Here is a 25,261-nt window from a genome sequence, read left to right on the forward strand (position 1 = left end):
AGGGCAGATTTGGCCCTGTCTCTAAATTCTCCTTTCAGTTACTCCAGCGCAACCCCAGGGGACTCGCACCAGCAGGACTGAGAGAAGAACTGAGGCCACACATTGTGTTAGCCGTCGCCACTAACACTGGGAATATTTTCCCACCACCCTCTTCATATTCTCAGCTGCTGGAGCCCTGCTTCTTCCCTTCGGGCCAGGCTGGCTTGTAAAGGGGCTTGTGGACTGCGTCGACCTCTTTTTCATTAAACACTACTTTTATTGCCAATCTTTCTCCTTCTCCTAATGCACGTTCCCGTCTCCTCTCCAAGCCCCTGCCCAGTTGGGGTTGGACCTTAGAGCAATGCTACTTAAGGTAAGTGTCCTGAAGGAGCAAACTGCCCAACATCCTGGTCCTGAGATCATTAAATCAATAGACATGGCTGCCAATGGCTGCTCAGCTAGCCCCGCTGTGGGGAACAGGACGTATTCCACCAGTGTCAGATTTCATCAGCTGGGGCTCCCACAGTGTGAGCTTCCTCCCCTTCATGCCCTGGGAATCACAGTGCTGACTCCAGCCCAGGAGTTTCGCAGCAGAAGTGTTCTCTGTGAGCCAGCTGCCATTACCTCCCTACCCAGCAGCACTCGGCTGGGAATGGCAGTGAAGGTGGTGAGCTTCCTCCCAGCAGTGCCCTGTGGAGGCCAGTGAAGTTTCTAGACTACGGCCTAGGCTCCCGGTGGTTTTTGTGCAGGTATAGTGACTTTGACCAATCTAATTATACCAGTACAGCCCCTGGTTGGCAGGCACTTCCACCAGGATAATGATGCTTTATAGCGGTAGAACTGCATCCACACTAGGGTGTTCTCCTGCTTTAACTATACCGACAGCATAACTTTTGTGTGTCAGCAGGGCCTGACTGGCCCTTGCTTTGCACGGGCAGGTCAGCAGCAAGCCATGAGCAGCGGGGTAAAGGCTCAGGAGTCAGAGCTAGCTGTGGTATGTAGGATAGCATCCTCTCTACTCCAGCTGCCCCCCACCCTCCATGCTTCTTGTGTGTGCACTTGGCAAAGATCCGAAGCATTAACCTTGGACATGATCTGCCCAGGCTCAGCCCCTGCCTCCTTCCCTGCAAGTCCCCAGAATGAAGCCTTCCCCTTGCCCACCCAAGGGTGAGCTCTCAGTTACCTTCCTGGTGCCTGCCAGGCATGCCAGAGGAAGCCAGCTGGGAATTTCTCTCTCTCTCTTCATTTGGGGGCTTACCTCATTGCTCCTTACATTTCAAGCTGCCCTCAATGTTTCAGAGCTGCACACGCAAGCATCTGTCTGTTCTGAAGGGCTCCCGCACACGGGTCTGAGCAGCCGTCGCTCTCCCAACCCCGTGGGTCCATCCAGCTGGAAATTAGTGCTAGGCGCTGGGGAAGGAGGCACGTCACATGAGCAGCTCTACGATAGCTCTCGGCCCAAAGATCACTTTGGATCATTCCGCACACACAGGCTCCAGCCGGGGACTGGCTGAATTACAGGGAGACCACCCAGGGATGGGGACCAGAGAAGGAGGGGTCCCTTGTCTCCAAGTTGCAAGGAGGCACAAATACAGGGCTGATGGGAGCCTGGCCTCCCCTGTAAACACTGCATTGGGATAACCTTGTAAATCACAACTCACTTGACACGTTTCCATTCACCTGGTGTTTGCCCCAGGGGAATGAGCAGGTCAGAAACTGTGGGTGGCTTCAGCTGACGTTGCGACAGCTCAACAAAATGTCTGGGTGCAGCCTGGCCAGGGAGAGGCTGCAGATATGGAAACAGCTGGCAGGGCCCCCTTGGGTCTGGGATCATCTTCCCACCTAGCCTGCAGTCAGCAGCTGCGGGCTCTGCCTCTGCCTCAGGATAATTTGGTGTCGCCCAGCTGGAACAATAGAGAGGAAAGAGCTGATCTTCATAATTCACCTCCTCTGAAATCTTGCCTAACACACAATAGGACTGGCATTTATTTATAGGCTTTTGTGTAGCACTTATCACCATGCAGCCAGCTCTATGTGCTTCACTATCATTAATTCCTTTTTTCTCCCAGCACCCGTGGCAGGTAGGCCCAGGATTAACATCCTCATTTTACAGGTGGGGAAACTGAGGCACAGAGAGAGATGTGACTTGCCCAGAGTCGCACAGGGAATCTGTAACAGAGCCCAGGACAGAACTTAAGCCTTCATGAAGCCCAGGCCCTTGTCTTCGCCGCAAGCCCATCCTTCCAGACATCACAGAGGTGCCTCCGGCTTCCCAGTGCAAGTGAGACAGCTGCGTGGCTCTAGGGGAAATGGGACCATGCTGTGTGTCACTTACCCACTGCATCTCCGGCGTCACTGAGCTACTGGTTCTGACCCCGATGTGGTAAGTGTCTGTATGTTCTTCCCACACCATCGCTCTGCTCGAGCCTTCCCAGCCTGCGTGCTCCAGCATCTAGCTGCAGCTGTTACTCACTGTCTGCATGTGCTGGTGTGACTATTGGAGGGGGGGTGTTATTCTCAGGAGCCCCCATTCCAGCCACTAGATGCCACACAGGTGCACATGGGGCTGTAAATGAGCCACAAGGGGGTGTGGGAGCTTTCCCTTGGGGCAGGCACTTTGTGGGACTGGGGCCGGGGCCAGGGCCAGGATGGGGCATGTCTGCAACACTCAGTCCTAGGGTGGGGGTTGATCTACTGTGAGGCCCATCAGCAAACACGGGGCGGCTGCTGTGAGTTGGAGCAGCCCCTAGGGTAGTGCACAGCCCCCTTTGCACCCCACACCCTGGGCTGCGAGTGCGTTTGCGATGTCTCTCGGGAGGTAGGACAGACTCTGGGCCTGTCTTTTGCACACAAGAATGGTATAAACTTGGAGACAGGCGGCAGCACGTCAGGCCTTACCAGCTGCACCCACTGACGAGAATTCAGCTTTTCAGTTTGGTCAGACAGGCTCGTCCCATGGCCCAGCAGGGCTGAGCGGCAGTAGTTTGAACAGGAGCACAGATACCTCTCCTGAAGGGTGCTCACACTCCTGAAAACTGCCTCGCTGGGTTCTGGCATCTGATACCTACACTGCGTTTGGTCCCAGTCCAGCGCTTGTTTTAAACATGTCCATTCCTGCTAGTGTTGCTGTAGGGCCCAGAGATTCTTCATTGTCTGCATGAAACTGCGTTGGCGACAGAGAAAAACAGCCCCACTTTGTTACCTGAGAATCTGCAACATTCCCAGGGCCTGGTACACGGGGAAGCCCTGCAAACACGGCTTTGTTGTCTAAGGCAACAGGCCCATTTTGTAGCATGACCAGCTTCTCTCCCTCAGTAATTTATCTGGAGAGGCAACTTGGACTCAGCATCTGGCTCTCCACACACGTCCTGCTTTTTCCTTTACCCGGTTCTTTCAGCTGGGTGAGTCTGAGACCCAAGAAGGTCAATTACAACTTCCAGGGTCAAATGATGAATAAGGGGCTTAGCCAGAGTTAAGCGCTGCACTCGCATGCATCGCACTGCAGCCCTTTGGCTCTAACCAGTTGTATTTATTTATTTGCCTGCTGTTTTCTTATTTTTAGCTCATGGGCTTGAGTTTTGGAGTTTATCATTAGATCAAAGGGTTTATCTGGGTCACCACGCCACCCCCGCCTCCTCTTTAGCATCTTGAAGATTTCAATCATGTCCTTCCCTTAGCTGCTTTTTCTCTAGCCAGTGCAAATCCTGGTTTCCCCCTAGCAATTCTGCAGGAAGTTAACCCTCCTGGTGCGGCTTTCCAAGAGCTCCCCACCCACAGTTGGGATCAGATTTTTAAGAGCTCACCTCCCATTTAGGCAACAAAACAAGGGCCAGATTTTCCAGTGTTCAGCATCCAGCAACTTCCTTGGTGACACTCACACCTGATGTGCTGAGCCCCCAGTTTGCAATCCGTGTGCTGAGTTCTTTGGAAAATCTGGCCAATTACATTGGTGCTGGGTCCTTTGAAAAGCTGGTCCTAGATCATTCTCCTCCTTGTCCCCCTCTTGCTTTCATTTGACCTCTTTCATGTCTTGATATCTGAAGTAAATAGGATGAAATTCAATCAGGACAAATGCAAAGTACTCCACTTAGGAAGGAACAATCAGTTGCACACATACAAAATGGGAGATGACTGCCTAGGAAGCAGTACTGCGGAAAGGGATCTGGGGGTCATAGTGGATCACAAGCTAAATGTGAATCAACAGTGTAACACTTGCAAAAAAAAAAAGCAAACATCATTCTTGGATGTATTAGCAGGAGCGTTATAAGCAAGAAGTAATTCTTTTGCTCTACTCCGCGCTGATTAGGCCTCAACTGGAGTATTGTGTCCAGTTCTGGGTGCCACATTTCAGGAAAGATGTGGCGAAATTGGAGAAAGTCCAGAGAAGAGCAACAAAAATGATCAAAGGTCTAGAAAACATGGCCTATGAGGAAAGATTGAAAATTGGGTTTGTTTAGTCTGGAGAAGAGAAGACTGAGGGAGGAGAATGATAACAGTTTTCCAGTACATAAAAAGTTGTTACAAGGAGAAGGGAGAAAATTTTTTGTTTTTAACCTCTGAGGTTAGGACAAGAAGCAATGGGCTTAAATTGCGACAAGGGAGGTTTAGGTTGGACATTAGCAAAAACTTCCTAACTGTCAGGGTGGTTAAGCACTGGAACAAATTGCCTAAGGAGGTTGTAGAATCTCCATCACTGGAGATTTTTAAGAGCAGGTCAGACAAACACTTGTGAGGGATGGTCTAGATAATACTTAGTAATAGTCCTGGAGTGAGTATAGGGGACTGGACTAACTGACCTCTCAAGGTCCCTTCCAGTCCTCTGATTCTGTGTCATTGCTATGGTGTTGGTCCCAAATTAAAATGGCAGGGCAACACCTGATTTAATTCCATCAGAACTGGGCCTGCCCGGGGACCCCTTTGTCTGATGAAATGTCTCCGTTTAAGTAACACAGCTTGTGATCCAAGCAAAGAGGTCTCTGTTCTGAGGGTTTTGTTCCATATTAATGCACTGTTGAAGCCTGGTTGTGGATCACATGGCTGGTTCTGTGGTCTCCGTGAGCAGTGCAGGCCAGTCTTGTTTTTTGTCTAAGAGCCATATTATAGTGGTTAGTGTCTAGTCCTGTTTGTCTCATCTCAGATATAATCATGCATTGCCCCTGCATCACTCAGGGGGATCTGTGGGAGAATCCTGCAAGCAACAACCAGGTTGGAGCTACAATGATTCTGATCTCAGTGTGGAGAGAATTAAAACATGAGAAAGAGAAATTGTGTGAGGCCAGGCCAGAATCATGACATTCATGAGAGCAAGTGTGGTGTTTTGAGGACTGTGTTGCAACTGCAATCTATCATTGTAAGAGGGTGTGGAGTGGTGTCAGTTTCCTGGTTCTGCTGGCAAGCTAGAGTACTCTGTAGCAAAGTGTATGAAGAGTCATTCTGGAAAGAGCCAGCTTAAAGCAAGGTGGGATGAGTTGTGGCTCGCTGCCTGATGGAACAGCCTGTTTGCTCTCTGCTTTTGGGTTCTTGTGTGTGTTGCTGGTCTGAATTCTCAGAAATAAAGTCGTGTTTCATTGCCACCTGCCAGCAAGAGTATTTCTGTTTTTATCTACTTCTCTGTTTGTGTAAGCCATGAAACATAACATCACGATCCTCACTCAGGCCTGGACCATGAGCTACAGTCACTATATAGGGGAGAGAGGCTAGCAAGGAGCCCCCCACTCCATCAGTGTGGCTAGGTGGTGGTCACACACTGTAATCACTGCCCTCGGAGACTGCTTGCTCTGTCTCACCTTGGGGAGCAGGGCTCTGGGAAGTGAGAGACGTGTTAATCTCTCAGCAGAGAGGCTGAGGGTTTGAATGGGTGTGATGGTTTATACCAGTGGTTCTCACACATATTTGATCATGCTGCCCTTCTCTATGTCTGTAGTAGTTTACACACACACACCTCCTGCCACACTGATAAAAATAAAATCAACTTGCAACTCTCACTAAATACGAAAAACAGTAAGGCACTGATTCAAACAGAGCTGATGATCCATTGTAATAAGAGCAAAAGCAACACTGCAATTCTGGTTGATGCTTACAATTAAAGGTGCTCCCCGCGTCATAGCAAACGGATTAACATACAGATGGCAATGACTCTGTATCATGCTATGCACGTTTAGAAATCCATCAAAATGCACAGCGCCATGTAGAGTCAACTGCACAGCACCACTTGAGGACCCGATATGTCTGGAGGAATCAGTTTGACTAGTTATTCATTGCTACGGGTAAAATGTGTGCAGTAAGGGTTTTTTTCTAAAGTTTCTCATGCCCCCCCCCAATACATTCCATGTCCCCTCAGGGCCCCATCCCCAGTTTGAGAACCTTTGGTCTTTACTTTTATGTTCACCACTTTTATAAGACTATGATACATTTTGTACAAAGTATGCCTTGGGAGGTATTTTTTGAAAACTCAGTCTGATGAACATTCCTTCCTGGTAAAATATGTGTATCAACACTGTATGTAAAATTATAAGTGTCTACTCTCTAACATTACTGTAACATGACCCAGAGTTAGGCCCTGTCTACACTGGCAAGTTTCTGCACAGTTGCAGCGCAGTAACAAACCCACCCTGATGAGAGGCCTAGAGCTTTCTGCGCTGGGGCTACAGCACTGCAGTGCCAGTGTAGACACCATGGTCAATTACAGCGCTGCGACTGGCCTCCCGGAGGTGTCCCACAATGCCTGTTCTCACCTCTCTGGTCATCAGTTTGAACTCTCCTGCCCGGCCCTCAGGTGACCATCTGTCATCCCCACCCCATAAATTCCTTTACAAATGTGAAAGTCCCCTTCCTGTTTGCTCGGTGATGCGTGCAGTGGTCTCAGCGCATCCTTCCAGGTGGCCATGCCTGCTCCTCGCACCAGATGATTCCCCCACTTGGCGCAATGCTGAGCTGCTGCACCTCATCGGCATGGGGGAGAGGAGGCTGTCCAGGCCCAGCTGCTCTCCAGCCATTATGATATCTATGGACAGATTGAAATCCTGCTTTAAATGCCAAACGGAACTCCGCAGGGGAGACCGGTGCCTCCGTCACCGGGCTTCCCATTGCGCAGACACCAGCTGACCCTGTGGTGGCTCCGAAGGGCTGGGAATATTTGAGGGTAAAATTCCCTAGCATAGCCAAGGATGCACCTAAACTAGGACATAACTAACCTGTTTCTCGGCCACATTGCAGCTGCGTTGGGGGTTCCAAGAACGTTAACTGCACCAGGCACATGTGTGTTCAACACAGAGTCATTTAGCCCTGTATACCCTGGTTGGGAAAACCATAACCCAGAGTTAGAGGACATGACACCTCCCTGTTGTTGGGTAAAAATGCTTCTGTCTGGTCATAGGAGCTTATATTATGATAGCATCAGTGAGGCTGCACCAGTGCTGAATGAAGGGTGAGGAACAGCCTGATTCTAGCAGGGCCTAAGGGTGTAATTTGCATTGTTGAAAAGTTAGCTGGACTTTGGCCAACAGCAAGGAAAACATTTACCGTAGTCATAATAACCAGAGCTAAACAGTCAAGCCTTTACCCAGGAGCCAAATAGGCCATGGCTTCAGGCAACAGGAATTTGGATAGAACTGCAGCTCCGGAGAGATCTCCTTACTAGCAAACACTATTCACAGGCTTTAAAAAGAATCTCCCTGCAGATGGATTGTAAAAGTACCAATGAAGCCCCATGAGGACAGGGAAGACAATGGGACAGAGGCACAGACAGCTGCCTGTGTGCGCTGATGTCTAGGGGGTCCGAGCCATGAGCTGTAGAACAAAAGTTCTCAAACTGGGGATCAGGACCCCTCAGGGGGTTGTGAGGTTATTACATAGGGGGTTGCAAGCTGTCAGCCTCCACCCCAAACCCTGCTTCACCTCCAGCATTTATAACAGTGTTAAATATAAAAAAAGTATTTTTAATTTATAAAGGGGGGTCGTACTGAGAGACTTGCTGTATGAAAGGGGTCATCAGTACAAAAGTTTGAGAACCACTGCTGTAGAGGGTCTGTTTGAAGGTGTCTTCACACTGGGGGAGGATGGGAAGTAAGTAGCCTGCCCCTCCCCACAATCACATGCAAGAAAAGAGAGAAACCCCAGCCCCAATAGTCAAAGCAGGCAAATGCCAGGGTGGGTTTTTCAGAAGCGCTCATCACTGGCCTAATGCTGCTTCCATTAAAGCTAATGGGAGTTTTACTATTGACATGGACTGCCATGGAGATAGGCCAAGGCTGAGCCCTTTGGAAAATCCCGTTCCGATTCCCCCGCAGAGGATGGGTCTCTGGACTCTCCCCAGCTGTGGAACCTGGATGTGCTTCTGAGTCTAACTCAGATCTAGAACACTCACTTAAATGTGCATACAGCTGGAGCCCTATGTCTCACTGCTGAAGGTTACAGAACGGGCAGCAACTAGAACATACCACTCTTTCCCCAGGCAGCCCTGAGCTGCCAGTGTTTCTTGGCTGGCTCTGTACAACATCTGAAAGGTAGGAGTTCCTCGTCAAGCACTGAGCCTTAAGAGCTTTCTCAGCATTGTGATGCACATGAAGGCCAGCCCCGCTCTAGCATTATCCCAGTTTATTCCCTCACACTTTTAGTTCACAGACGTCCTCTCAGCTGTGTGTGCGTCCACCCTCCATGTGACAGGATAAAAGGCTTCTTTGCAGTGCCATCAGCTCAGGAACCTTTAATGGGCTTCACTAAAACCTCTGACAATAGGCGCCCAAAGAGGTGGGTCTCCATTGCAGTTAGAACTGTCCGTGCCTCAACTCCGTGTAAAACTGTCTAAAAGAGTCACTAAGGACTGGTTCTTAAATATCCAAGAAGGGTAGAATAATGGGTCAATGAGGTCCCAACCTGCTCTATAAGGCGAGAGAAGCTTGACGGAGTGTGATGCCCAAGAGTATGTGCTGAGAGGAGTTATAGCTCTAATCTACAGTTAGCCATTCCTTGGGTATTGGAGAATTTTTGAATCCTGGTCCTGGAAAGGGGATCAATGTACCTTCATCAAGGTCCTCCACAGAAACAGGCCTCCGGGATTAAAAGGGAGAGAGAAAGCAGGACAGGAGGGAGACACAGCTGTGGGTACACTAGGATATGTAGTATCTGTTTTCATTGGTGGTGGAGCTACAGTTACAACTACAGGGCTCAGGCAATTTTACCATCGTGTCATGAAAACCTGCAACCCGGAGTGAGACATGTCTTCATCCAAAGACTCACCTGGCAATGGGGAGCTGAGCTCTCACACGCTCCCCTTTACTTTAAACCCTGGTCAATACCTCCAGCCTTCAAGACTTCGTGAGGTCACTAGCTCAGCCGCTTCAGTTGTCTATGATGTCATTGGGTCTACACCTCCTGGCCTATGTGAAGACCCAGAATTTTGTGTGGTATTTGGTTCAGAATCTCTAGTGTGCTGGAATGAACCCAAGGCAAAGGTCTACATGAGCTCATGAGCTCAGCACCTCTGGCTTGCTAAGTTGGCATCAAGGGACACTGGCTCAGCAAAACAGCCTCTTTCTTCTTCTCATGAGTAGAACTAGCTTAATTAACTATGGGGCTAGGTTTGCTGGTTTGCTCACTCACTCATGCTTTTATATATGTGTGTGTAGAACTCCTGGAGGAAACAGTGGTTCAGAACACCCAGTGGCACTGATGTGATGCCCAGAATCACAAGTCAGATGAAATGCCATTCACCCGTCTTATCATTTAACCCCTGTGTGGCTGGAGGAAATGAGCACGCACGTTGGCTGTAAATTCAAGTGACTGGACTTTGAGAACATGCTGAATGCATGAAGCAGCATCTTACGGGGGGTCCAAGTGCTGTGGAGGCTGCGTTCACAAGCAGAAAGGCGAGCTAGAAAAGGCATTCCAAAGACGAGGGTAGGTACTGGGAATTACAGCTCAGCCCACAGAAAACAGGGACACCCATCACTGCCACTCCTGAAATTGTTTCTCACCTGCATGTCTGATCCTCACCCCTTTATGTTGCTCTGGCAGTGTAAAGGGGGCCTGCCCAGTCAGTGTAGAATAGGTGCAAGGGCTGTACACTGGCCCTGATCCCAGCTGCTGGCCCGGGGTGGACTGAGGCGAGGAGGAGAGCTGGGGAGGGGAGGGGTGTGAGAATACACCGTGCTATGGCTGTTTACTGCTTCCCAGGGCATGTGGAAGCAAAGTGTAAATAAGAGCAGCCCAGAGGCTGTTCTAATTCACAGCAGGGCCTGAGTAGGCTCCCAATTTAACCAACCCCAGAATGCAGAGAAGGCAACAACAGCTTAAAGCCCCCTATATCCCCTCCCAAGCCCACTTCCAAGGACATGAATGAAGGAGCTCACACTGGGCGCCTGTGAGTTTACATTGCCATGAATGCTGTGTGTCTAGCACGCAGCCATTCTTTTAACTTTCCCAAACACAGCATGCTCTGTCCGAAGACTGAGGGTTTCATTTGAATGTGCAAACACCACGTTCAAAGAAACATGTTGGAGCTGGCTGGCATAGGAGAGCCCAACTGCTTTACATAAGGCCCAGGAAGTGTCAATTTACACATCAAATGCTTTTCTTCATGGGCTTTTTAAAAAATGCCTATGGTAGTGTAACAACACCACCTGCTGCCAAAACGAAACAGACCCACCTTGGGCCATCTCAATGCACGTAGAGAAAGGAGGGACTTTCTTGCCATCCTCGGCTGTGTTTGTATAAGTCAGAATTATAAAACAACTAGCTCACGCCAGCAGAGGCTGCCATATTCAACTGCAGTTCAGAGCTTTCAGCAGAAGAGAGGTTGGTTATGGGCTAGCAAGAGGGGTGGGAGGGGCCAAGGTGACCTTAGAGCAGAGTATGAAGCAGTGTGGTCTAGGGTATTGAGCACAGGCCCTTCTGAGTTTCAATTTTCTTTTGTCACTGACTCACTGTTCCATCTTGCATGAGTCGCAGTGCTCCGTTTCCCTGTCTATAAAATGGCAGGGTGAGGATTAATGAGCCAGTGTTTGTAAAGTGCTGTATAAGTACTGTGTGGGGGCTAGTAGATCTACCTATAATGAAAGCTGCACAAATATTTCCCTTTTTATGTGGACTGGTCACAGAGCTTGCTTATACACCCCAACTATGTTCATCATAAAGTCCTTTAATCCTTTGCTAGATATGGCTAACGTTAGCTTTAAATAAGGTATTTTACACACAGCACCACCAAGTGGCTGAATTATATAGTACAATTTACCATTCCATGATATCTTCCCCTTTAAGTTCTACATTCCTACCATTTACTATCCCCAGTATACATCTCAGTTCTGGTACATTAGCTGGTGCATTCAATTCTCAAATTGCTTTTACTTTCTTAGGGCTAGGGTTGATTCCATCTTTGTTTATTGTCTGTCCTGAAAACTCAATTTGGGGTAGGCGGAAAATGTATTTTCCCTTGTTTAACCCCAGTCCATACTGACTTATTAGGCTTAGGACTTCACTGAGAGTTTTGTTGTGTTCTTCCACTGAAGATCAATAGATCATAATATCGTCTGGGAAAACTACAACTCCATTTGTTTACGTTAACTATTCTGCCATCTTTCTTTGGAAAATTTCAGGTGCACTGTTAATCCCAAAAGGTAATCTTCAAAAGCAATGACTCCCAATGTGATAAATGTAGTCAGTTTAGCACTTTCTTTGGCTAAAGAAATTTGCCAGAATCTACTCAAGGCATCCAGCTTTGAGAATCCTGTAGCTCCATTCACTTTGGGGAGGCAGTCATCCAGTGATGAGATGATATATTTTTCTCTCACAACTGCTTCATTAAGTCTTTTAAGATCCACACAGATTCATATTTTTTCCATTTTTCTTTATATCTGGTACCATTGGAGCACACCATGCTGTTGGCTCAGAGATTTTCTTGATTATGCCAATCTGTTCCATTCTCTTTAAGTCAGTTTCCACTTTATAAAGTAATGGAATAGGAATCCTGTGAGATGTATGTACATTATATGGTTCAGCATGGTCTCTTTAGGTTATTTGCACAGGATTTCCTTTCAAAAGTCCAATACCACCAAATAGTCCATCGAATTCTTTCACCTTTCTTGCCAGGCCCATCTAGCTGTCATGCTGCGGCTGAGAAGGCTGTGGTCCTTTGATCGCATAGACTCTGAATGCATAGCTTTGTCTTTGTAAATTGTTTCCATGGTGAGCTGGCCCAAGCAGTTCAGTATATCTCCAGGACTAGTCAAAGCTGTATCAGGTTACTTCAGCTCTGGGAGGGGTTGTAGGTGACTGTAAGCCCCTTCTGAGAGGATTGTAACATCAGTTCCTGAGTCAGTTTTAAAGTCAATAGTCTTGCCATGAATGTTCACTTTCATTCTCCAGGCAGGCTCCACGTCATCACAAATGCTAGATCCCCAAAATAATGGCTCTTGATTACCTGTAAAATAAATCAACTCCCTGACTGCTTTGGTGCAGCAAACAACTGCAAAATGTCCATATTTCATGCATTTATTACACCGTGTGCCTCTGGCTGTAATTTGTCCATCTTAGCCTGGGCATTCTCTTTCCTTGCCTCAGAGGTCTGATAGCACTGTAAATTAATCCAGTCCACACAGATACCTGTAGAAGTTCTCACATGCCCATACGCCTGCCAGGCTCTTCTTTACAATCTGTCAATATTGTTTTTCTGCTTCGGTGAGCATGCAAGAGGAAAATACACCTGGCTTTCATTCACAGCCATGTTGTTACAACAATACATCACCTAGGCCATAGCTGCTTGCATCTGCACTGACCCCCATTGTAGGCTTATTCACATTGTAGTACCTGACATATGACATTGTTGAAATCCTTTCTTTTACCTTTTTGAAGGAAAATTCTTGATCTGACTCCCATAGCCAAGATATGTTGGACTTTAACAGTTTATTCAGCAGTTTTGTCTCTGTTGTTAGTTTACTCCTGACCCCAGTCAGGACTAGCCACAGATCTTGTTTATACACACCAGCTGTGTTCATGATAAGATTCTTTAATGCTCTGCCAGGTATGGCTAAGGTTAGCCATGCTCTGCCAGGTATGGCTAAGGTTAGCTTTAAATAGGGTATTTGACACACCACACCACCTAGTGGCTAAACAGTATAATACGGTTTAGCATTCCATTACAGTGACTGCAGCAGGTATAGACATTCTCCAGTTACTGAGCTAGTTCAATCAGAGCTAACAATAGCAGAGTAGCCACAGTGGCATGGGTGGTGGTACAGGATAGCTGTCCGACTACCGTCCTGCTCACCACCCTGAGCATTTATTTGGAATATAGTTCCTGTTACATTTTCCTCTTTCTCTCTTTTTTTTAAATAAACCAAAATAAATGCAAATCTATTTTAAATTGGAGAAGTACAAGTACATTGAGAACTGCCTCTTTCCACGCACTGACATAGAAGGGGATGTGTGTTTCCAGGGGGAAATTATTTATTTGCATTGACAAGTAACATTGTCTTTAAAAGCAAGATGCATTGAGGAAATCCCATTGATAGTGTGGCAGGCATTAAAAGAGGTTCAGGGCCAAATGCTCAGTTGGTGTAAGTCAGGACAGCTCTAGATGAAGCTAGCCTAATTTACACCAGCCGAGGAGCTAAATGGTATTATTTAATTCTATACCCCTCCAAGTGTCAGCACTTTTCATTATTATTACTCTATGATGCGCTGACCCAGCTAAGTAAAATCACTAATCCAATAGTTCAGGGGTCCCTGCTAATTATGGAAAACCCTTTAGAAAATTAATTGGGGCAAACCTGGAAATACCTGCTCTGATTTTACTCAGTGCTTAACAAGGAACAAATCCTACTGACTTCTATGGGCCTCATTTTCATTTATACTAAGGCCCCTTTACACTGTCACAGCAGTGCAAAGAAACAGCTATATACAAGACACCCATGGACCACCACACCTACCTTCACAGATCCAGTAATCACCCAAAACACACCAAGATATCTGCTAGCTACAGCCAGGCACTCAGATACCACAGAATATGTTCCAAGGAGAAAGTCCGGAGTATACACATTAACACACTGAAAACTGCCTTCACCGAACAAGGACACTCCACCAGAGAAGTAGATCGCATCATGGAACATGTCACCCAAATACCCCAAAAGAACCTGCTTCAATACAGAAATAACCACCACCACCCTGACGTACTACCCCACACTGGAACCCATATGGGGCATAATCAAACAATTACAACCCATACACCATCGGGGACCCCATCCTGAACAACATCTTTCCTGAACCTCCACTTCTAGCCTTCAAACAACCCCCCAGCCTCTCCAAGTGCATCATCAGAAGCAAGCTCCCCACAGACCAGGACACACCAAATCAACACGGCATCAGATCCTGCCAGAACAACAGATGCAAAACCTGCAGGCATATCTCCACTGCTACAATGTTCAATACGCTCCACAGCAGGCCTTTCAAGATCCATGAATCCTACACATGCCTATCACAACATGTGGTGTACCTCATCCAGTGCACTAAATACCCCCATAACAACTATGTGGCTGAAACCAGACAGTCATTATGCTCTCAAATGAACTTACATAGGAAAATGATAAAAGACAAAAAACACCAGATCACCTGTCACAAACGCTTTTCACAATACAGTCACTCTATCTGACTTCTCAGTCATCATCCTCAAAGGAAACCTGCACAACACTTTCAAAAGCCGAGCCTGGGAGCTTAAACTCATAACTTTGCTAGACATTAAAAATCATGGACTGAATAGATTAGAAACACTGGATTTATGGCTTATTATAACAATCTATACTCCACTAACAACTCCCTCAATTGATTGTTCACAGTCAGTTACAGATTGATCACAGCAAAGAAGAGCTGTGTTTGTTTTTTAGATAAGTAGCTCCCGGATCCCCGAGTTCACAACAAAACAAAAAGAGGCATCATAACAAAACAAAGAGAGTAATTTAGTTAAAAGCATTCTGGGATATCTCCTAATACCCTGGAGGCCAATAACAGCGCTGGTGTGTGGCCACACTTGACGAGCAGCGCTGGATCACCAGCGCTGCACTCGTTATACCCCAAGCAGACCAGGTGTACAGCCAGCGCTGCAGCCAGGGAGTTGCAACGCTGGATGTGCCTTGCAGGTGTGGACAGTTACTAAGTTGCAGCGCTGTAAAGCCTCCACCAGCGCTGCAACTCTCCAGTGTAGCCAAGCCCTCTGACTTCCCCTCTCCTTCCTTTCCCCACTATGACTGGAGGGCGGTTAATAGACCACTTCACCCTGAATACTCCAGTGTCCGCAGAAGTCAATGGGAGCTTTGTTATAGCTATCTCTGGGCACGGGGTCAGCTCCCTGTTTCCAATTTTACACAACAGGTCACCCATTGCAGCCTATCTTAATAATAAACTTGGTCTCCAATTAGTTCTCCATCGAAAAATGGTTTCCTCATTAAACAAACAATCTAGACTTCGCATGTACCAAGCAGCTTTGGTTTTTCAAAATGGGTCTAACTGGCACAACAGCTGGTCATGTGGATTTCTTATGTGAAAGGCAATTTCATTCCTTTACGTACCTCGCCTAAGCATGCGTTTCCTAGAAAAGCAGTAGATGGCAGCAGGCAGTGTTTAGGAAGTGGAATTTTCTGTTGCGTCATTCCTCACAGATTTTCTTTTGCTGGAAACTGAAAAAATTTCATTTTCTTGCAACTGCTACGTAGCAGCTAAGAATAAAAACTGCTCTATGAGTGAAACATACCCCTAAGCAGAGGGCCAGAACAATGCCTGTGCACCACTTACATCCCACTTAATCGTGCAAAACAGGGCAAACATGGTGCATAGGCCCAGGGCCGGTGCAACCATTTAGGCGACCTAGGCGGTCGCCTAGGACACTAGGATTTGGGGGGTGCCATTTTCTTCAGCAGCAACCGCAGCGGCCAGATCTTCGGCCGCCCCGGTCGCCGCCGGCATTTAGGCGGAGGGAGCTGGGGCAGAGGAGCGCGGGGAGGGCCGCCTGCAGCAAGTAAGGGGGGTGGGGGGCGGCACACAGGGGAACTCCCTGCCCCAGATCACCCCTGCCCTGCCTCCACTCCAAGCACGCCATGGCTGCTTCACTTCTCCCGCCTCCCAGGCTTGCGGCACCTAAGCTGATTGGCACTGCAAGCCAGGGAGGTGGGAGAAGTGAAGCAGCCACGGCATGCTCGGGGAGGAGGCGGAGCAGGGGTGAGCTAGGGCGGGGGCATGGGGCGGGGAAGGAGGGTGCAAGGTGGAAGTTTCACCTGGGGCGCGAAACATCCTTGCACCGGCCCTGCATAGGCCCTTCTCCATGGAGGTGAATTTCATTCTTGGCTTCGAGGAAGTAGAAGGTACACCAACAAAGACATCCTAACACTCTGTAACAGTCTGGATGCTGAAATGTAGACATATGACTTAGCATGCAGCATATCCACAACTTGCATATGATTTATTGATTCACTCTATCATATGGCAGGGCCTCAGCTAGTTCTGTATAACAGACAAGTCCTTCTGCGTATTTCACACAATGGGCAGATTCACTGGACTGGCTTGTACCTTACACAATACTTACTGACTAGTCACAAATTATCCAATTAGGGGTAACGTGTGTATGTTAATATTGCCTGGGCAGAGAGGAATGCCAGTGAAGAGGGAGGTGCCTTCTCGGGCACTGGAGGTGCCCGAGAAGGGAAATGTGTTCAGACTTTCTGGCGATTTTTTAAGATGCCCCTTTCTATCTCAGCTACACCCATCCACCCACCCACCCGCTTGAATTGGTGTGTTTTTTTCCCCTCACATCTCTGGAAACTACAGTCTGGATTTGCCATAGAAATGCTGCTTGAAGAGCCTTTCCCTAGCAGCCAGGTGGGAATTTTTACAGGGCCGCCTGGGGGGGGAGGGGCAAATGGGGCAATTTGCCCCAGGCCCTGGGCCCCACAGGGGCCCCGCAAGCCACTCCGGGTTTTTGGCGGCACGCCCTTCACTCGCTCTGGTTCTTCGGCGGCGGGTCCTTCAGTGCAATCAAAGACTTGGAGCGAGTGAAGGACCCACCGCTGAAGTGCCGCCGAAGCCTCGGAGCACCGCCTGGTGACTACAAGCGCCGCAAGCGGCGGGGGGGAAAAAAAAGCTGAATTTCTGCCGAAGACCCGGCCCTGCCCCAGGCCCCCTGAATCCTCTGGGTGGCCCTGAATTTTTAAGGCAAAGGGATAACATGTTCCCTGAACAGCGAATAAATAAATTACCCTCCACGTAGCGGTATGTTCTACCTTCTTCTCACCTCCCCCTCTTCTTTTCATTGGGCAGCCATGATATATGAGCTATGCTATATACTATCCACCTAAATATGAGCACTGACTAGCAGAACAGTTCCCAGAATGCCTTTTGCTTTCCCCTTTATTGCTTTACTGTACTTCAGAAGCTGAACAGATTCTGGTCCAGGCCATGGATTGGATACTCAGAGGTGGGTATAAAAGGAGGTCAGAGACACTGGGACACAGAAACCATGGCCTGATGTTGGATATTCATAGGTCCACAGTGGTGGTTTCTACTGGAAAGGAATGATTGCAAGGGGGGAGGGATACAAAGCAGAGACCAACCAATACTACAAGAGGAGACTTGGGTGAGCTGAAAACTTGACCTACCTTCAACTGACAAGGCACGTCCTCTTGATTCGCTACATCTTTTAAAACGTGTCTTAAGAGATCCGCCACTTTGTTGCTGAGAAATTAAAACCCACCAACCCTTCTCCCGCTCAATCCAACAGCCGCCATTTTTGTGTGGCACACCCAAAATGATGTGCCTTGCCTCCCCCTCCCTTGAGTCCACTGCATCAAGCAGCTAGTGAACAAATACTTTTCCTGGAGCTATGACCACTGCTTTTAATATCCCTCTTCTTGCTGGTGTGCAGGGAGTGAAACAAGGAACAGGTCAGGCACATTGGTTAGAGGAAGCCAAGGAAACATCAGCAGGGAAGGAAGCAAAATTCCAGTGCCCCACTTCTAAGAGGCTGTGGAAAACAAGAGGGAATTAAATGAGAATTCCGTTTGCTAAAAGCACAGTGGATGCTGCATATCCCTTCGACCACTTCCTGCTTGACAATTGCCTCGTGCAAATTGTCTGGCACAGCCATGGAGTCCTGTCTTTATGGATATGCCAAGCTGATCCCGGTGTTTCCTGTTTAGCTCCTAATTGAGTGTCTAAATTAGATTTGACTTCATAATTCTTTACAGCAGTTTCCAGTCAAATTGAACTGTGCTGACATCCATATTCTGTTTTTTTCTTCTCTTTTTTCCCCCCTGGCTGATGTGTGATGCCTCCTGCCATTTCCCCTTTCCCACGCCATATGGTCTGCAAGCACTCAGTGTGCAACCCTGTTCCTGGGATGACGATGACAAGTAGAGTTGCCTTGGAGGCTTCCACGATGCTCACAAGAGGTCTGGGCAAGACAAGGGTCCTTCTAAAGTCAGGAACCAGAGGAGAGTTGGGATCCCGGTGCCTGGAGTTTATGACTAATGGAGGGGAGAGTTCTGCTCGCCAAAGCCATGATAGATAGCTCTCTCTCTGTCTAGCACATCTAGCTACTCATCTGTGCCGCTCCCTCCCCCCAGCGACTCATGTGGCTGCCTGCTTCCTGCTTTCTTCCCGTGACTTGACATAATTCCAAAGCACTTAGCGCACCGCTAAAGAAACAAAGAATTGATTCTGGAAGAGGGCCGAGATGAAAACCCCCCAGGAAATCAGAATGTGTTTCAAATTGACTTCACTCTTTGGTGACTGAAGAAGCCAAAGCTTTATGGGGAGAACTCACTTGGATACAGTGAAAACTGAACAAACCCATCGCTCAAAACTCAACTCTCCTTGGGGGCCTGAAAAAGTCTGGATACCATTATTTATTATATGCATTGCAGTAGTACCTCAAGACGCCCAAGTGGGAGTGGTGGCCCACTGTGCTGGGCTCTGAACAGACACATTATAAGTGATGGTCCCTGCCCGCCACCCTCCAATGTATAGTCTAAACAGACAGACAAGGGTGGATGAACGGAGGTTAAGTGACTTTCCCAAAGCCACAGAAAGAGTTAGTGGAGAGAGAGTTCTCCTAAGTCCAAGTCCAAGTCCAGTGACTTAACTGTAGACAATCCTGTCTCTCTCCAGCATTTCCCCTCTTCACACCCTGCCAGGCTAAGGAGGACCAGAAGCAGAGACATTAGAATTCCAGGAGGTCCTGTCATCATGGCAGTTCTGTCTGGGAAGCGATGCAGGTAGTAATGGAGCTCTACAGACTGCTCCAGTGAGAGTTCCAGCAAACATGAGAGGGTCAGCGAAGCATCTGCATGGTGGGGTGTTTTCCCAAGCCAAAGGCCAGACCCTGACTAGGTTCATCCAGCACTATTTATCATGCTGAGGTGGGATCTCTCTTGAAATCTATGAAGGATCTTCCCATCCTGTTGGTTTGAGTATAGACTCCATCACTCATGTTAGGTGGGAGGGAACAGCTGTTTGTGCTTTTATCTGCAGTAACTAACACTGCATTAATTTCCTGCTAAAATAGTACTGGGGTGCATTCACCCAGACCTCCCCACCCCCTGCACCCTATTGCTGAGCTCCAGTCCCATGATTTCAGATGCAAATCAATAATGCATCTGCCACTATGTGCCAGTAGACATGAGCAAAATCTGCTGGAAGATTTTTTTTTATGGCTTTGCTTAAGCTTGGATTTGTCTGCAGCTGGGCCACACGCGCTATGGAGTGAGTTGCTATTTTCCAGGCGTGTGTTCCCAGCTGTTGAGATCGCTGTGCTTAGACCCACTGATTTAGTGACAGATTCATGTTCTGTCAGCCACGTTTGTAAAAGCTATTTCAAGCGTATGTTCCTAAGGGCGATGACCCAGGGAGACAGCTCAGGCGCATGTTCTCAGAAGGGTACCTCAGAGCAGACACTGCCAGTGGCTCTTCTCACATGATAACTCAGGGCAATACCCCAGGTCTGCGTTCCCAGTATGGAACGCTCAGGTGCACGCTCCATATAGCTGTCCCAAAGAATGGAGCCTAACGCTTGACTCCTGTTTTAAGATGCCAGGGCTGGGTCTGTTAATCACAGAAGAGAGTCTCTTTGCTTAGCTTAGGCCCTTAGCCACTCCATGTGATTGGTGTCATAATCAGGCCAGGGGTGCTTATGAACCGCCATCTGGTGAAGAGACCCAGCCCCAATGCACTAGCCACTCAGCTCTTCTAGCTTGGTATATTCCCTTATTTGAAGCCTTTTAAGTGTGACGCCATCTGTGTTTCCAGGCCATGCACTTTGTCCTCTTTGCCCACATTCCACCCAGCCAGAAACGAACACGGCAGGATTTCATTTACAGTGAATATAAATCTTTCGCTGAGAAGCCAGCCAGAAGCACAGAGCAGGATTCTCCGCTGCTCCATCTGGAGGCAGCTCCTCCAGCCTCGCCTGTCTGCTCACCCTGCTTTCCCATTTCATACTGCATCTCCCTCTCCTCTCATGGTCCCTTACTCAGAGCCTTGTTGGGAGCATGCAAATGCCATCACCCTGTCATGCAACAAGCCAGGGCAGCTGAGTTCAGCATGCAGGAAGCGCATGTCCACCCTACTCATTGACACAGGGCCAAGTCCAGCAGTGATGTCAATAATGGTGTAAGCTACCTGCCAGGTGTCAAGGCAGCCAGCACATGGGGAGAAGCACATGGGTGGGAGTAGTGTGACTGGCATCCATTTGGCAAAAATAGCCCCCAAGCCCAGATCCTCAGCTGGTGTGATTAATCAGGGTACCTCTATTAACTTCAACAGAGCTTTGCTGATTTACACCAGCTGAGAATCTCACCCTGCTTTGTTATGCTCTAGGGGCCAGCTCCTGGCTTAAGAGGGTACACCTGTCTCTGAAGTCAGTGGGGATTGCGCCTGCTTACGCCAGGGTCCAGTTTGGTCCTGGGGAAATGGGGGATGGAGCAGAAATAAGTTAAAGCAGGGCAGCCTACTTTATCTTATATCCTCCTGTAAACGTCTTCTCCTGCTCTGTCCTCTACCCCTGCTGTACCTTCAGCATGTAAATTAGACTGGCTTTGCACATCTTGCCTGATTCATGGGTCTGCTCTGGCTGCTTTGCCAGCTTCACTGACTTCTTGACTATTCCTCCTGTGTGAGGGAATTCCCCACCAGGACTAGGGCTGTTGGGCCCCTCCCAACGCCAGGGTAGAGGGCATTCCTGGGGAAAAAAGGGAAGTGCCCAGGGTGTCCCTGAAACCTGGTGATCCCCAGCTGCTGGGAGGAGTCCTGTGGGGACATGGACAGCTGGGCATTAACTAGAGCAGCCCATAGGTTGGTCTAACTTATGGTGGGTCCAGAATGGTATAAGGAAGGGCCTGGAGCAGGGAAGGTCATTTGTTATAAGTTTGTACAGTGCCAAGAGAAATGTTAAATAATAACAATGAAGATAGGACAAAACCTGTTTCGTGTGAGCTGTAGGCCTGACTCTGAGCTCACTGGGCCAGGACTTCTGCCGCATACTGAGAAAGCAGGACAATCAGCGAGTTAACTTAGGTGCCTATACACAAATGCAAGAAGCCTGGGAACTGAAGTTCTGGCACAGTCAAGGAATTATGATGTGATTGGAATAACAGAGACTTGTGGGAGGATAACTCACATGACTGGAGTACTGTCATGGATGGGTATAAACTGTTGAGGAAGGACAGGCAGGGGGAGTTGCGTTGTATGTAAGAGAGCAGTATGACTGCTAAGAGCTCTGGTATGAAACTGCATAAAAACCTGAGAGTCTCTGGATTAAGTTTAGAAGTGTGAGCAACAAGGATGATGTCGTGGTGGAAATCTGCTATAGACCATCAGACCAGGGGGATAAGGTGGACAAGGCTTTCTTCCGGCAACTAACAGAAGTTACTAGATCGCAGGCCCTGGTTCTCCTGGGGGCAGGGGTGAAAGTAGAAATAGGGACTTACCGGTACGGGGCTGGGTTGAGGCCAGCTCTGGCCCCCAGAAGGGATGGGGCCTCAGGTGGAAGGGGCGGGGATGGGGGGTCAGAGCCCGGGGATCCCCTGACTCTACCATCCCACTGCTGGGAGCCCCAGGCCCTTTAAATTGCTGCCTGAGGAAGCCGGGCAGCCGCGGTACGGCACACCGGCTCTTGCCAGTACGCCGTACCAGGGCCTACCGGCTTACTTTCACCTCTGCCTGGGGGACTTCAACCACCCCGATATCTGCTGGGAGAGCAATACAGCGGTGCACAGACAATCCAGGAAGTTTTTGGAAAGTGTAGGGGACAATTTCCTGGTTCAAGTGCTGGAGGAACCAACTAGAGGCAGAGCTCTTCTAGATCTGCTGTTCATAAACAGCGAAGAATTAGTAGGGGAAGCAAAAGTGGATGGGAACCTGAGGGGCAATGACAATGAGATGGTCGAGTTCAGGATCCTGACACAAGGAAGAAACGAGAGCAGCATAATACAGACTTCAGAAAAGCAGACTTTGACTCCCTCAGGGAACTGATGGGCAGGATCCCCTGGGAGAATGGCATGAGGGGGAAAGGAGTCCAGGAGAGCTGGCTGTATTTGAAAGAAACCTTATTGAGGTTGCAGGAACAAACCATCCTGATGTGTAGAAAGAATAGCAAATATGGAAGGCGCCCAGCTTGGCTTAACAGTGAAATCCTTGCTGATCTTAAACACAAAAAAGAAGCTTACAAGAAGTGGAAGATTGGACAAATGACCAGCGAGGAGTATAAAAATATTGCTCAGGCATGCAGGAGTGAAATCAGGAAGGCCAAATCACACTTGGAGTTGCAGCTAGCAACAGATGTTAAGAGCAACAAGAAGGGTTTTTTCAGGTATGTTAGCAACATAAAGAAAGTCAGGGAAAGTGTGGGCTGCTTACTGAATGGGGGAGGCAACCTAGTGACAGAGGATGTGGACAAAGCTAATGTACTCAATGCTTTTTTTGCCTCTGTCTTCATGAACAAGGTCAGCTCCCAGACTACTGCACTGGGCAGCACAGTATGGGAAGGAGGTGACCAGCCCTCTGTGGAGAAAGAAGTGGTTCAGGACTATTTAGAAAAACTGGACGACGAGCACAAGTCCATGGGGCCGGATGCACTGCATCTGAGGGTGCTAAAGGAGTTGGCAGATGTGATTGCAGAGCCACTGGCCATTATCTTTGAAAACTCATGGCGATCGGGGGAGGTCCCAGATGACTGAAAAAAGGCTATTGTAGTGCCCATCTTTAAAAAAGGGAACTACAGGCCAGTCATCCTCACCTCAGTCCCTGGAAAAACCATGGAGCAGGTCCTCAAGGAATCAATTTTGAAGCACTTTGAGGAGAGGAAGGTGATCAGGAACAGTCATCATTGATTCACCAAGGGCAAGTCATGCCTGACTAATCTAATTGCCTTCTATGAGGAGATAACTGGCTCTGTGGATGAGGGGAAAGCAGTGGACGTGTTATTCCTTGACTTTAGCAAAGCTTTTGATACGGTCTCCCATAGTATTCTTGCCAGCAAGTTAAAGAAGTATGGGCTGGACAGGGCCGGTGCAAGGATGTTTCGCGCCCTAGGCGAAACTTCCACCTTGCGCCCCCCCCACTCCCGCCCTGAGGCACCCCCCCCTGCGGCAGCTCCCCCCCTCCGCCCTACGGCGCCCCCCTTGCGGCAGCTCCCCACCCCCCACCATCCACCCTGAGGCACCCCCCCGCCCCAGTTCACCCCTGCTCCGTGCACGAGTACCCCGAGCACGCTGTCACTGCTTCACTTCTCCCGCCTCCCAGGCTTGCGGTGCCTAAGCTGATTGGCGCCGCAAGCCTGGGAGGCGGGAGAAGTGAAGCAGCCACAGCGTGCTCGGGGAGGAGGCGGGGCAGGGGTGAGCTGGGGCGTGGAGTTCCTCTGCGTGCCCCCCCCGCCTTACTTGCTGCAGGCGGCCCTTCCCGTGCTCCCTTGCCCCAGCTCCCTCTGCCTAAATGCCGGCTACGACCTGGGTAGCCGAAGATCCGGCTGCCGCAGTCACTGCTGAAGAAAATGGTGCCCCCCAAATGCCAGCACCCTAGGCGACCGCCTAGGTCGCCTAAATGGTTGCACCGGCCCTGGGGCTGGATCAATGGACTATAAGGTGGATAGAAAGCTGGCCAGATCATTGGGCTCAACGGGTAGTGATCAATGGCTCCATGTCTAGTTGGCAGCCGGTATCAAGCGGAGTGCCCCAAGGATCGGTCCTGGGGCCGGTTTTGTTCAACGATCTGGAGGATGGCATGGATTGCACCCTCAGCAAGTTTGCAGATGACACTAAACTTGGAGGAGTGGTAGATATGCTGGAGGGTAGGGACAGGATACAGCAGGACCTAGACAAATTAGGACTGGGCCAAAAGAAACCTGATGAGGTTCAACAAGGACAAGTGCAGAGTCCTGCACTTAGGATGGAAGAATCCCATGCACTGCTACAGACTAGGGACCGAGTGGCTAGGCAGCAATTCTGCAGAAAATGACCTAGGGGTTACAGTGCACAAGAAGCTGGATATGAGTCAGCAGTGTGCCCTTGTTGCCAAAAAGGCTAACGGCATTTTGGGCTGTATAAGTAGGAGCATTGCCAGCAGATTTAGGGACATGATCATTCCCCTCTATTCGGCATTGGTGAGGCCTCAGCTGGAGTACTGTGTCCCGTTTTGGGCCCCACACTACAAGAAGGATGTGGAAAAATTGGAAAGAGTCCAGCAGAGGGCAACAAAAATGATTAGGGGGCTGGAGCACATGACTTATGAGGAAAGGCTGAGGGGACTAAATTTAGCCATATGGAGTGGAAATCCATCAACCTCAACCTTATGCCCAAATAAATCTGTTAGTCTTTAAGGTGCCACCGGATTCCTTGTTGTTTTTGTGGATACAGACTAACATGGCTACCTCCTGATACCTGAGGGAACTGGGATTATTTAGTCTGCAGAAGAGAAGAATGAGAGGGGATCTGATAGTTGCTTTCAACTACCTGAAAGGGGGTTCCAAAGAGGATGGATCTAGACTGTTCTCAGTGGTAGGAGTAATGGTATCAAGTTGCAGTGGGGGAGGTTTAGGTTGGATATTAGGTTGGGGTTTAGGTTTAGGAAAAACTTTTTCACTAGGAGGTCGGTGAAGCACTGGAATGGGTTACCTAGGGAGGTGGTGGAATCTCCTTCCTTAGAGGTTTTTAAGGTCAGGCTTGACAAAGCCCTGGCTGGGATGATTTAGTTGGGGATTGGTCCTGCTTTGAGCAGGGGGTAGGACTAGATGACCTCCCGAGGTCTCTTCCAACCC

General features: G+C 48.8%; 1 long non-coding RNA gene across 2 annotated transcripts; it reads right to left on the reverse strand.

Moving 5' to 3' along the window:
• Window positions 1-1,689: 1,689 nt before the first annotated feature.
• LOC123376503 lies at window positions 1,690-9,278 on the reverse strand. Of its 2 annotated transcripts, none has more exons than XR_006581814.1 (4): window positions 9,217-9,278; window positions 3,783-4,016; window positions 3,048-3,142; window positions 1,690-1,883 (listed from the first exon to the last, which is right to left on the reverse strand). It is a non-coding gene; the product is annotated as an uncharacterized LOC123376503 (long non-coding RNA). The 2 variants fall into 2 exon arrangements; XR_006581815.1 differs by lacking the exon at window positions 9,217-9,278 and adding an exon at window positions 7,173-7,266.
• Between the last annotated feature and the right edge of the window lie 15,983 nt (window positions 9,279-25,261).

The sequence above is a fragment of the Mauremys mutica genome, chromosome 8 (genome assembly GCF_020497125.1).
Source record: "Mauremys mutica isolate MM-2020 ecotype Southern chromosome 8, ASM2049712v1, whole genome shotgun sequence".
Taxonomy (NCBI): domain Eukaryota; kingdom Metazoa; phylum Chordata; order Testudines; family Geoemydidae; genus Mauremys; species Mauremys mutica.